General features: G+C 57.1%; 1 long non-coding RNA gene across 1 annotated transcript; it reads left to right on the top strand.

Moving 5' to 3' along the window:
* Nucleotides 1-2,552: 2,552 nt before the first annotated feature.
* On the top strand, nucleotides 2,553-6,321 carry LOC118652501. Its single transcript, XR_004966647.1, has 3 exons — nucleotides 2,553-2,666; nucleotides 2,901-3,048; nucleotides 6,055-6,321. It is a non-coding gene; the product is annotated as an uncharacterized LOC118652501 (long non-coding RNA).
* Nucleotides 6,322-12,238: the final 5,917 nt, after the last annotated feature.

Raw genomic sequence — 12,238 nt, 5'->3', positions numbered from 1 at the left:
GCCACGTGTACCTGGAATGTACAAGGGCTTCTACAAATGGGCAGATGGTAAAAGTAGGCAATGCATAAATGGATAGCACATGCCAACAAGTACATGAAGAGATGCTCATCCTATATAATAAGACCCTAATATGCAAATCGACCAAATGGTGGAATGACCAATTGCTATGAGGCTCACTGACCACCAGGGGGCAAACATTAAATGCAGGAGCTTCCCCCTGTTGGTCAGTGTGCTCCCACAGGGGGAGCACTGCTCAGCCAGAAACCAGGCTTGTGGCTGGCGGGTTCAGTGGCTGTGGCAGGAGCGTCTCCTGCCTCTGCTGCAGGTGGGTGGTAAGGAGTGAGGGGTCCTGGATTGCGAGAGGGGTGTCTGGCTGCCAGCTTAGGCCTGATCCTAGGCCGGATCCCAGGCCCGATCCCTCCTGAGGGGTCGGGCCTCGGCCAGCAGACAGACATCCCCTGAGGGGTCCTGGACTGTGAGAGGGCGCAGGCCAGGCTGAGGGACACCCCCCTCCCCCCAGTGCACGAATGTCGTGCACCAGGCCTCTAGTATCACTATAAATCAGAGATATGCAAATTATAAAAGCAGTGAGCTCTCTCTCCCTTCCTCCTTCCCCCCATCCATCTCCCTCTGTATCTATATCTACACATATTTTAGATCTATAGATCTATTTTTACCTTAGGTTGGCAAAACTAGCAAACTGATTGAAACCAAAGAAAGGTCTGGGGAGATGGGGAGATGGGAATCATCATGATCACATGCAAAGCCCACCTATGAACTTGCATGGCCAGGTAGCTCTCAGTAAAGCCAGCATGTGTATTACTGATGAGCTAGAAATTCCATACTGTGGGTCTACCCCAGAGACCCCACCACACGTCCATGGGAAGGTGGCTGAGGATTCGTGGCTGAGTGGCTGAGATTGGTGAGGTATGGGCATGCAGCCGGACAGCAGCTGCAGCAGTTGGAAGCAGCAAACCAGAGTACCGAGGAGCCGGTGTGGCGCTGACCCTGACCGGGACACTCATTGCCACAGGGTAAGAGGCAGAATGGAGCTAGCACACTCAGTCCATGTGCCTCACAGATTTAAAGGCACAAATTTTACAAGAGGATGTTTGTCTTCGAGACAGGCGCATGCAAAACCTTGTGCTGAGATTTAAAAGGGAGCAAGGAGCTAGAAATAAATGGGACAAAATTAAAACCAGAGGAATCCTCTACATGGATGAATGAGAAGAATGGTGGTGCCGTAAAGTGTAACTAAGGACAAACTAACGTAAGACGATTATGTGGAGGTAAGTGCGGGAGGAATAAAACCAGGGCCTTCCCAGGAAGTCGCCTCTGGTGGAACAGAGGTGGGGGTCAGAACAGCTCTAACACTAAGATCCTCTCCTTCTCTTTTCACTGGAGCATGTGCACTTGGGTGAACATAGGAAGAGAGAGCAGGAGCAACCTTCTGGAGCTGGCAAACCAACACTGAGAGCTGGCGCTCAGCTTCGCTGGGGCAGCCCCTCGACGGCCCGCTTCCCTGGCTCCCGGTTGCCGCTCCTGCCAGCACCGCCTGCTCCTTCCAAGTGGGTGCTCGCAGGTGGGTCCCCGTTTCTCTTCCTCACAGACAGGGCGCTGGAGTCAGCCCGTGTGCAGGCCTCTGCCCTGGGAGGCCTTGCCGGCCCAAAGCTGCCTGGTAACCGAGGCTGATTCCCAAGGAAAATGCAACCATTGTTTCTGCACAAAACACGCCCTGTGCCTGGCCGGGCCTGTCTGCAGAAAGTTATTTCCACAAAACCCTGAAGGGCAAAGCTGCAACCCGTGTGCTCTGGCTTGTCTCCCAATGCCCAGTTCAGCGCGGGACAGGGGGGCAGGCTCAGTGAAGGGGCCCGGGAGGCCCAGGAGGGGCAAGCCTATCCCTATCCCAGTCGGCGTGCTCTCCAGCCCTCCTTGCCACAGACCCACCAGAACCCTGGCAGGTCCCTTTGCCGGAGAGCCAGAGGTCACAGTGAAGCCGCGGCAGTGGGTCCTGTCATGCCCTCCACCACTGCAGGCCTCTTCAAGACCTCCGTGGCCTTCAGATGCCCAGCATTGTCTCCAGGCCGCTCTAGACCTGCTCAGACATCACGGCCTCCACAGCCCCACCAGGCTTCTAGGTGTGGGTGCAGGGTGGGTGGAGTGGGCTAACCCTGCCTCCTCCTGGCCAGCCTGGGGGTGGGCGAGGGCCTGGGCAACACCCCAGCTCCAGGCCGGCCTGCAGCCCCTCCCCACCTCGTGGTGCCTTCAGGCCCCTGGCCCTGCAGACCACTGCGAATAATTGGTGCAAGGCCTTCCGATGGCGAGTCCCACTAACCCTTTTACTTAAAATTCTAAATTTAAGTTAGGAAACTTGGCACTTCAATTCTGAATGAGATATTTTTAACAGCGTGTGTAAAGGCCCTGGAGCTCAGCAGTCACCCCCTTCCCTTAAAACCAGCAAGGCTCCTCCCATTATGCAGGTCACGCCTCCAAGAGGCCGGGCAGTCCACCTTAACTGGGACAGGTCCCTGCCCTGAGCTGCTGCAGTCACTGTCACATGGGCGTCCAGGCGGAGGGACTGGCCCTGGATGTGCCAGCACCGGGTGGCAGGAGGTTGAGAGCCATCGGGGATGGCCAACCTGCTCATCCTCACCCAGTCAGATGGGGTGGGGAGGCATCCCCCCATCCTGCCTGGATTGGTCCTTGACTTGGCCCACCCCTGCTAAGGGCCAGGGTGTGGGGAAGGCGGCAGGGCTCCTGAGTCTGACAGGAACTCTGGGCTGGGCCCCGCGGCCTCAGAAGCAAACACCCAGAGGGACTCCCAGGGTTGGAGTGGGAATGTTCAGAGTTCTTGATTCTCTTGTACGCCCCCAAACTTCAAGTGTATTTCTTTGTGACAGTCATGCAGCTGCTGTGAGCGCTGGGCTGGAAGCCGCACCAGGACAGACAGCTGCTTGCTTTCCTACCGACTCCAGAGTTCAGAACCGGATCCCCACCCAGGACCCAGCTCCAGCGTGTCGGCCACAGGAGCCTTCCCAGGCCCCCAAGGTGACTGCAGGAAGCCAGTAACTGCCTCCTGCCCAGTGGCTCTAATGCCTGCTCCCCTGCATGCTCCCCGTAAGGAATCTGGGAGGGGCAGTCTCCACTGACAAACCCCTTTCTTTCTCTAAACCCTCACCTTCAGGCAGGAGCTGCTCAGCAGGTAGGACTGCTGCCCATCTGGGGCTGGAGGGACACGGGAGGGGCGGAGCCATTCACGGCCTGGGGGCTGGGCCTATCCTGTGCCAGTTCTGCTGTAACCCCGCAGGCAGGGTGCCCACAGGCCTTTGTCCTCTCACAGCCCTGGAGGCTGGCAGCCTGAGGCCAAGGGGTCAAAGGCGGCCTCCCTTCTCCTCCGCCCCCCACCTCCCCACCTCCGGCATGTAGATGCCCCTCCCTGTGTCCTCGGGAGGTACTCCCTCTGCAGTGCTTGTGTCCTAATCTCCTCTGCTTCTGAAACACCAGTCACCTTCAGTTCGGACCCACCCTAACAACTCAGGTAACCTCAGTTCCCCTCTGTGAGGCCCCGCCTTCAAACTCAGTCCCACGCTCAGGTGCTGGGGGCCAGGACTCCAACAGGTGGGTTTGGGACAGGATGGCTCAGCCTATAGCAGAGGTGCCTTCCAGCCACACCTGCTATTCTGACCGCCCCTGCAGGATGCCAGGGACAGGGCTGGCACGTTGCTCTGAAGTCCGCCCTGGGGTGGATGTGCTTAAAGGTATTAGAAAAACACACTTGGCAGAGCTTGGACATAGAAAGTCTTTTCCCACCTTGTTTCCTGGAGCAGGAGCAGCACGCGATGGCCTGGGCCAAGCCCAGGGGCGGGCGGTGTGCGCATGTTTGCACACACACACAACCGCAGCCGAGACCACAGTCCCCAGCCAAAAATATTTATGAAAAACATGTGCCAACCCAACACCAGAGGTCAGCTGCCTGTGCTGGGCCTTTGCTGTCTGCTCACAGCTGTACACCAGGCCTACAGCTCTGCCGGGCACAGACCAGGCTCAAGGAAGACTGGTGGGTGGCCCGCGAGCCTGTGCGGGAGGCACTGACATATGGTGAGGCAGAGCCCAGGAAACTCTGAGCGATCCAATGGGAGCTCACGCCTCGGGCAGTGCCCACAGGATCAGGCCGGTATTCACTCCGTGCCCCCAGCAAGACCACAGCATGTGTGAGCTGCTCCCTGCCAGGAAGGGCCTGGCCACCCCCCTCCTCCCCCAAGTGCACCGAGTGCTCCAGGAGTGTCCATCCACAGGACTCGCTACTGGAGCTCTCTGTCCCACTGAGTACAGGAGACCCACTACCCAGGACCAAAGCGCAGTCTGCCTCGCGGCCGCTACAGCAACCCGGACTATGTCCTGGGGCATGTGGAACGCCCAGGTCAGGTGTGAACGGTGATGCTCAAACCACCAAGTGTGGAAAGAGCACTTGCCACAGGGCCTGCCCAGCACTGCTTCAGCTAAGACCCATGCGTGGACACCAGGGAGTAGGATCCCCTCTTTCTCTCTCACAGTGTCCCAGGGCTTGTCACCACCGGAAGAACCAGGGCCTGAGCGCCCATGCTCTCTCCCTGCCGACAGCCGCATCGGGGTGTGCGCCTGGTCTCTTCATCACAGGGGCCCAGGCTCCCCAGGATGTCCTTCCATTTCTCAGGAGCCTGGGACAGCCCATGGCAACCCTTCAGTCTCCCCACACATCTGCTCACTGGCACAGATGCAAACCAATCCTTCAGAATAGCCGTGGGTTCCCCATAACTTCCCAAGGGGCAATTCCAAAATAAACATGTAGGCGCCCGCTTCCCAGAACCTTGGCACACACCCTCAAGCTCTAGAGATGAGAAAGAGGGGAGGGGAGGGAGAAGCAGGCCCTTATGGGTGTCCACACTCAGCCTCCTGGAGGGGCCCCTGGGTCCTCGCAGGGCTGTGAGCGGCTCCGGCCTCAGAGGCTGGAGTGGGAGCACTGGCTCCCCTTCTTCCTGGGTGTGGAACTGCGGGAATGCCTCACTTTCTACATCTGTGAAATGAACTTACTAGTTCTGATCTCACAGAACTTCTAGAGAATTAGCAGCAATTACAACTGTAAGCGCTTAGCACTGGCGCCTGGTACGCACGTGACCAAACAACACAGCACAGGCGTGAAACCTGGGGGACAGGACGACAGGGCAAACACACCAAAGAGCGCAAGAGCAACGGGAACAGACAGAACACCGCGTGTTTTCTTTTATTTTAACTTTAAACACATTCAATTACAGTTACATTCAATATTAGTTTGTATTAGTTTAGCTGTACAGCATAGAGAAGCGTGTTTTCCAGCTGCCCTAGGAATATTTCCCCCAAAGTTTTAGCAGGAAGCTAAGAGCTGAGCTCGTCCTTGGGTTCTCCCTCTCTCCCTCTCTCTCTCTCTCTCTCTCTCTCTCTCTCTCTCTCTCTCTCTCTCTCACACACACACACACACACACACACACACACACACACACACACTTCTGCGTAGAGTAACAGGGTGCGGACTGCACCGGGGGTGATTCTGCCGCAGGACCCTGTCCTGATGTCTGTCCATCACACACACCCACCAGGTCAACCTGAGAAACAGTTCCTGTCTCTAGTGCTCAGTTCGCCCCCCCGGGGCCGGGAGGCATTGGGAAGCTGATTTTAAGGAACAGTTTGGCCCGACCCTGAGTGGGACCGAGTGTTCCTGCCAGGTGCGCTGGGCACCTGGGGTTCCTTCCTCCGATTCCTTGGTGTCCCCCGCTCATCGCAGGCAAACGCCTCCTCCCCTGAGACCGCAGTTAAATTTAGCAGGAACGTGTGCCTGCCAAGTGCTGCTATTATTAAGCTGGCACAGGGAGGTACATTTTTCTCTGGTGACTTCGGGCAGCTCCTGGCATCCAGGGATGCCTCTCCCGAAATCCTTCCCAAATAGGGAACGTGCAGCACTCTGAACCTGAAGCTGGGGACCCCAAGGAATGTGTGGATCTGAAAATATTCGACACCTACTCAGAATGCCTCCCGCCTTAGGTCTTCAGAAAGAACTCTGAGATGGGACGCTCCCGTGACCACAGAAGTGCCAAGTGCCGACGGCACGGAACCCCCTGGCTCCTGGGTGCCGCGGAGGCTGCATCCGCACCCGAAGTCCACTCGCGCCTCCTCCCGGCACCTACATGGCCCATCTCAGCTTTAAAAGTACCAGGATTCCAACTCAGAAACTCTGCTCGCCGGGAACACAGGGTGTATTTCTTTTCCAGGAAGATGTTTTAAAATGTCAAAAATAGTGAATGGCTTAAATTTCAGAGGAATTAAAACAGTACCATACTAGAGTGTATTTAGTGCTAACTGTGTTCTAGGCACTGGGTTAGGATTGTTTGATTTGATTTCACCACAACTCAGTGGCATAGGGATGAATACCAACTTCAATTTTCATTCATTCTACAATAATGACAAGTGTTTATTGGGCACCTTCTGTGCACCGAGCCTCATTCTAGTTGCTGGGCAGAGGGCAGAGAACCAATATCCCTGCCCAGGGGAGCTGGTGACCTAACAAGGGACAGACCGCCCAGACCTCTCAGATGACTCTCACAGAGACATGCGTCGGGGCTACAGGAGGCACAGGGAGGAGCAAGGTCAGAGCGACCCTCAGGGGAGGTGACTCCTGGGCATGGGTCGGGGAGCAGGGAGGGCAGCCCGCGGGCGTGGCGTGGGAAAGCCCCCTGTGGGAGGCAGCGTGAGGGCGGCCTGGTGGAGGGGGGGGTGAGAGGCAGGGGCTCGGGGACACCAGAGAGGGCGCAGGGCCGAGCAGGGTGGAGTGCAGAGCATCTTGGATTCTACGCTGGATGGGAAGCAACCAGAGGGCACTCTAACATTTTTGGTTCATTCTATCTCACTTTTAAAAACTACTAATCACACTCCACTAAATTGGTTTCACAATACTTATAACCACACAGTGTGAAAGACACCCTTGGGAGTAGCCCTTGCTTCTGAACTATACTTATCAAGATATAGACATTAGGAAAGAGCCATCGTCACAGGAAAATGTGTACCAGGCGTGGGGGCGGGTGGCACGGGCCTCACTGATCCTTTCACAGTGTGTGAGGAGAGAGAATTCTTTCGTTAAACATCTGAAACCGCTGTCATGTTATTAGTCAAATAACCTCAACACAAAATCCCCCCAAAAAGGAAACGATCTGGCACGTTGCCCGTCCTGTCTGCGCAGTCAGACTTACCTGCAGTGACTTTATAAATGGAAGCAAGCGCCACCTCTGTGTTTACCCCCGTGCGTGCTGTCTTACAGCTAAGGAGGGCGAGGTGGCCAAGTGCCTTGAGTGGCAGTAGAGCCATCGGGCTCCCCAGCCAGTCGCCCAGTGCCGGCTCTCAGGCCAGTGCCGTGTCCCAGGGCAGGGCGTCCGCTGGCCCGCAGGCCTCGGCGGGAGGGGGTCTCGCCGGCAGAGGTGCGTCGCGGGAGCCCTGCGGCCTGTCCCCGAGGCCGGCTGTGGCAGCCTTGCTTATCGCAGCTGCAGTCCCATCGCAAGACTCTGACAGAGCGGGAGGCATCCTCCCAGTCCTCGGGCTGTGTGCAGGGTCACCCCGCGGCTCCCAGAGCAGCAGACAGCCGGGCCCCCAGGCAGCACCCCAGGCACCTGGCCCCGTCCCTTGCCCGTCCCACCTCCTCTCCGGAAATGGAAGCTGCTCCTGCTCTTCCCACCACGGCCTCTGCGGCTTCTGTAAAGCAGGCAGGCACCAGCCACCAGCGTCCCGTTTCCAAGCAACCTGTCCTCATCCCCTCACAGCGTGTGTGCCGACGCCTGGAAGCCATGGCTCCGGCCCACAGGCTCACATTGACCTGGAGGTCTCCTCCAGGAGGCCCTCCTCACAGCCTGGAGCCTGAGGCAATAGGTTCAAGTTGCCACCCGCCACTCACCCTTGTCCTGGGAGAGGACCAGCACCCAGGGAGCAGGCTGCTGACAGGGGTCATGACATCAGCTGAGAGGACGTGGCCTTCTGTGGCCTCAGGACATGGTATCCACTCCAAGTGCTTTCAGACATGACCCCTGGGGACCTCCGCGACCACCGCTCAGCCTTCCCTCCCTGTGTGCCCTTCTGTGGATGCAGGTCCCTGCTCAGCCAGCAGCAGCACGCACCCTGCTTCCCAGCCCTTCCCGCCCCCTCTCGGTGACAGTCTGCGTCCTGGCAAATCCAGTGGAACAGGATGTCCCGTGATGCCTGAGCCCCAGGGCCTGACTTGGAGTCAGCACCCGCCAAGCCCCCCATCTCCCACCCTCACCCCCACCCCCAGCCGGGGGCCGCTGCCCCGAGGGCTGTGGAGCTTTCTGCTGGCTCAGCAGTGACTGTGGCTGCGCCCACCTGTTCACCTTCCTCCCACGGCAGTTCTCTGATACCTCAGTGCGTCAGGACAGGGTGACAACACAACGAAGACGAGCACACCATTAACTAGTCCCTAGTAAAGGGGCGCGGCCCGTTGCCCACCCATTACAGGGGAGGGAGTGTAGGCAGGAGACGAGTGTGCCAGGGCGGTGGGCACGGAGTGGGCCCAGGGCATGCTGTTCTCTCACATCTGCAGCCTTGGCTGCTATGCCTTTTGGTCAAAGTTCTTTTTTAACCATTCTTTCTGGGTGTTTTTTTCTAATTACTACCCCCCCCCCCCAACACACACACCTAATTTAGTAAGTCAATTCATTACGCTTACTTAGCCGTGCAATTTTTCAATCCGATTCTGAAATGTGCATGGAGCATGGGGGTGTGAACTAAGTCTCAAACTAAGTCGACGTGTGCGCATCATAAATCGTGTTATTATTTCCACCTTAAGCATTTTTGTCATAAATATCTGGTTGCAAGCATTTTCACCACACAACTAATAGGACATAAAGCAATTTCACCCTAAAAGATAAACTAAAAAAGATAAACTTCTAAAATTAAAGGGGGATATTAAAAAGGACATAATGAAACATGAAAATTAATTAAAATTAAGAAGACATTTAAAACATCAATGCCAACTTGATAGTCAAAGTTCACACAGGCTGCTTGAGTCAGCAGCCACCCGTGTCCTATCTGTGCGGCTCCTGACCTTGGGCTGGGGCTGGGAGGCGGCTGCTCACGGAAGATCTGCAAACAGGCACGTGGCCATGGTCCGGCACAGGGAGCCCTCTCCTTCCACGTCACTGTTTCATCCGCGGTGTTCAGGCCGGCCGCCGCCCCCACTGGGGAGACATTGGGAGGCTGAGGCCTGTGTCACATAAACATGGCGGGAGGGCCGGAGCTCCGTCAACGGAGAGGTGAAACCAAACTGACAACATTGCCAGCCAAGTGTAAGCCCAACCGTCAGCCATTATTTTGTCTTTTGAGGTGAAATTGTCTTTCAGACAATTAGTTGTGCAGCAAAGATGTTTTCGGTAAAAATGCTTGGAAGCATCATAACTATGGGTGTGCAAGCCCAATGAGCCAATATTGTCGCTTAGTGTATGTTTTTGATGCCTGCACGCCCACAGGCACATGACATGCAGGAGAAGTGTGTGTGTCCTACCCGCTCCAGCATATCAGAGCCTATGGTATGTGTGTGTGTGTGTGTGTGTGTGTGTTGGTAATTAATTACTAGGTCTCTTTTCTGAACACACTGGGTGACCCAGAGACTCCTTGAGTTGGAAAAAATAAACTCAAGGCTGGGGTAGAGGAGTAAGCAGCGCTCAGACTGCCCGAGACAGTGTGTTCTTCCCACACAGCTCCCCGGCTCTCCCCACATCTGCCTTCACGCCTGAGGGTCCTGGCCATGGTCAGGGACGTGGGAATGTGGTCATCGCTGTGAAACATCCCCTCTGATCCAGAGGGCACGTTGGGCTCAGACTTCACACTCCCTCGTTACTCCAGCCACAGTATTTAAATAAAGCATATACTAGTACACATGTGTACATATATGCATGTATATGTGCACCCCCCCCACACACACACACATATACACACATGCACGCGAACACATCTCAGGGTCCAGAGGGACTCACCTGCCTCTGAAGTGTGAGTGACTGGGAGCTGGGACCTGCCCAGAATGACTTGTGCTTCTGAATGCACCTGTGATTCCCCGTATAATTCAGTGAAGTCAAAACTCACAGCGTGTGCCTCCCCACCAGACCTTTGGGGTGGCTCTGGTACCCCCTCTCCCCACAGCAGTCCTCTGACCACAGGCCACTGCATCACCAGGGGTTCTGGTCCAAGTGCCCCTGCCCCAACCCCAAGCCACAACTTCCAAAACACAGTCCCCATGGGCCGGGCCCTAGGCTGAACTTTAACCAGCACTGGGTGGGCTCGAAGGGCCTGCCCCAGCTCCAGGCCTGCACCTGGCAGAGTCACCCCTAGGAAGCTTAACTGCATGAATGCGGAGCAGCGGTGGGTGCTGTCTCACCCTCCTTAAGCCTGAGCAAGAGCAGCCTCTGAGGACCCAGGCAGGCTCCCCTCACTGCCGGGAGCCCACACCCCATCCTTCCACAAGGACCCACCACTCTGTGCATAAATGCTTCCGGCTGCTTCCTGGCCAGATCAGGCCTTTTCTCTGCTCAATTGTAGGCCCACTGGGTGCTTAAGAGGCCACTGTCTCTAAGGCTGCAGACCAAGCATGTCAAACTTAAAGGCTGACACGGGCCAATAAACGAGGCCTGTGGCCCGCGGGCCTCGAGTTTGACATGCTTGCTGTAGACTGAGCTTGCAAGTGACCACATGGTCTCCCATAGTGAGGGATGGCGTGGAGAGAAAGGGCAGAGGTCTGGCCCAAGGCCCTGATCTAGCGACCAGGGGTCCCCGTGCCACCATGTTCCAGCAGGACAACCAAGGGGCCTGGGGACTCCAACGGCTTTCAGGCCATTAGGAAGGTTTGCTGTTGTCACAGACTGAATGTCTCTTTTCCCAAAATCTACCTCTAATGAGATGGATCTGGGGTGGTTCTTTGGGGTGAATTGATTTAGATGAATACATGAGCACAGGGAGCCCTCTCCTTCCACGTCACTGTTTCATCCGCGGTGTTCAGGCCAGCCGCTGCCCGCACGGGGGAGGGGTTGGGAGGCTGAGGCCTGAGTCACATACACACGGCGGGAGGGCCGGAGCGCCGTCAGGCACTATAGGCTTAGCACCTATAAGAAGAGGAAGAGCCCGAGCTCACTCTCGCCCTGTGAGGACAGTGAGAGGCAGCGCCTGTCGCCCAGGAAAGCTTCGCACGGAGCGGGGCGCTGGCACCTTGGTCTCGGACCCCAGCTCCAGTCTGCACAGTAGAAGTCTGGCCTTTAGCCACAGTCTACGATGTTTCGCTGTGGCGACTTGAGCAGACAGACAGCAACCAGGTGGAAGACAGAAGGCACCTTGTTTAGCAGACTGCGAGGCCAGGTGTCAGCTCCGGGTGCCTGGCTCCGTGGGGGCAGAGCCCTGGCACGCCCGCCCCCGGCCTGTGGCTGCTCAGGACCGCCTGTGGGCCCACACCTTCCTCGACCCTTGGACTCCTCAACAGCATCTGCTCTTGCCCCTTCTTCTCAGCCCCCCAATTCCCATTTCCACAGGGATGATGGCCTGCTGTGCCATCCTGCCCTCCCCATAGCCAGGTGTGGGAGGGGGCCACAGGGACCCCATCACTGACTTCCAGGGGCCTCCATGGCTGCCTTCGGAAAGCTGTGCGTTTGGGACCTGAGGACCCAGATGAGTTGGAGGCCTCCCGCTCCTGAGCGGGACTGTGGCGCGGCCACCACGGCCAGGCCCCCGACGCAGCCCAGGCGCTGACCTGGGGTCCTGTTTCCCAACAATGTCCTTCTGGATTCAGCTGCAGGGCACTAAGGAAGGCCAGGGTTCCCAGGCTCCAGGCGGTCCGGGCAGAGGGCTCCACAGGGGCTCCGCCCAGGCTTCCTCTTTGGCACTTTGAGAGAAATAGAAATATCTAGACTGTCTCCACCGCGGATCCCGCGCCCAGCTCCGGGCACCCCTGCAGCGTCCTACGTGAGAGCAGCACTAAGAGCATCTTTTGTTCTATATTCGCTCCTGCCCCGCAGCTCCTGACACGGTCCTGCAACCTCGCCGGCTCCTGAGAGGAGGAGTGCCTCGGTTCTACTGAGGAGACTGCGGGCTTCGGGGCGGGCCGGTCCCCAGAAGGAACAGGCCAGAGACAAGCGGGGCTGCTCGGGCCGCCCCCACTCTCCCGAGAAGGGAGAAGGGCTGGGAATAG

This window comes from Myotis myotis, unplaced genomic scaffold, assembly GCF_014108235.1.
Source record: "Myotis myotis isolate mMyoMyo1 unplaced genomic scaffold, mMyoMyo1.p scaffold_m19_p_31, whole genome shotgun sequence".
Lineage (NCBI taxonomy): Eukaryota > Metazoa > Chordata > Mammalia > Chiroptera > Vespertilionidae > Myotis > Myotis myotis.
The sequence above is the reverse complement of the archived record's forward strand: the minus strand, read 5'-3'. Positions and strand labels throughout refer to the sequence as shown.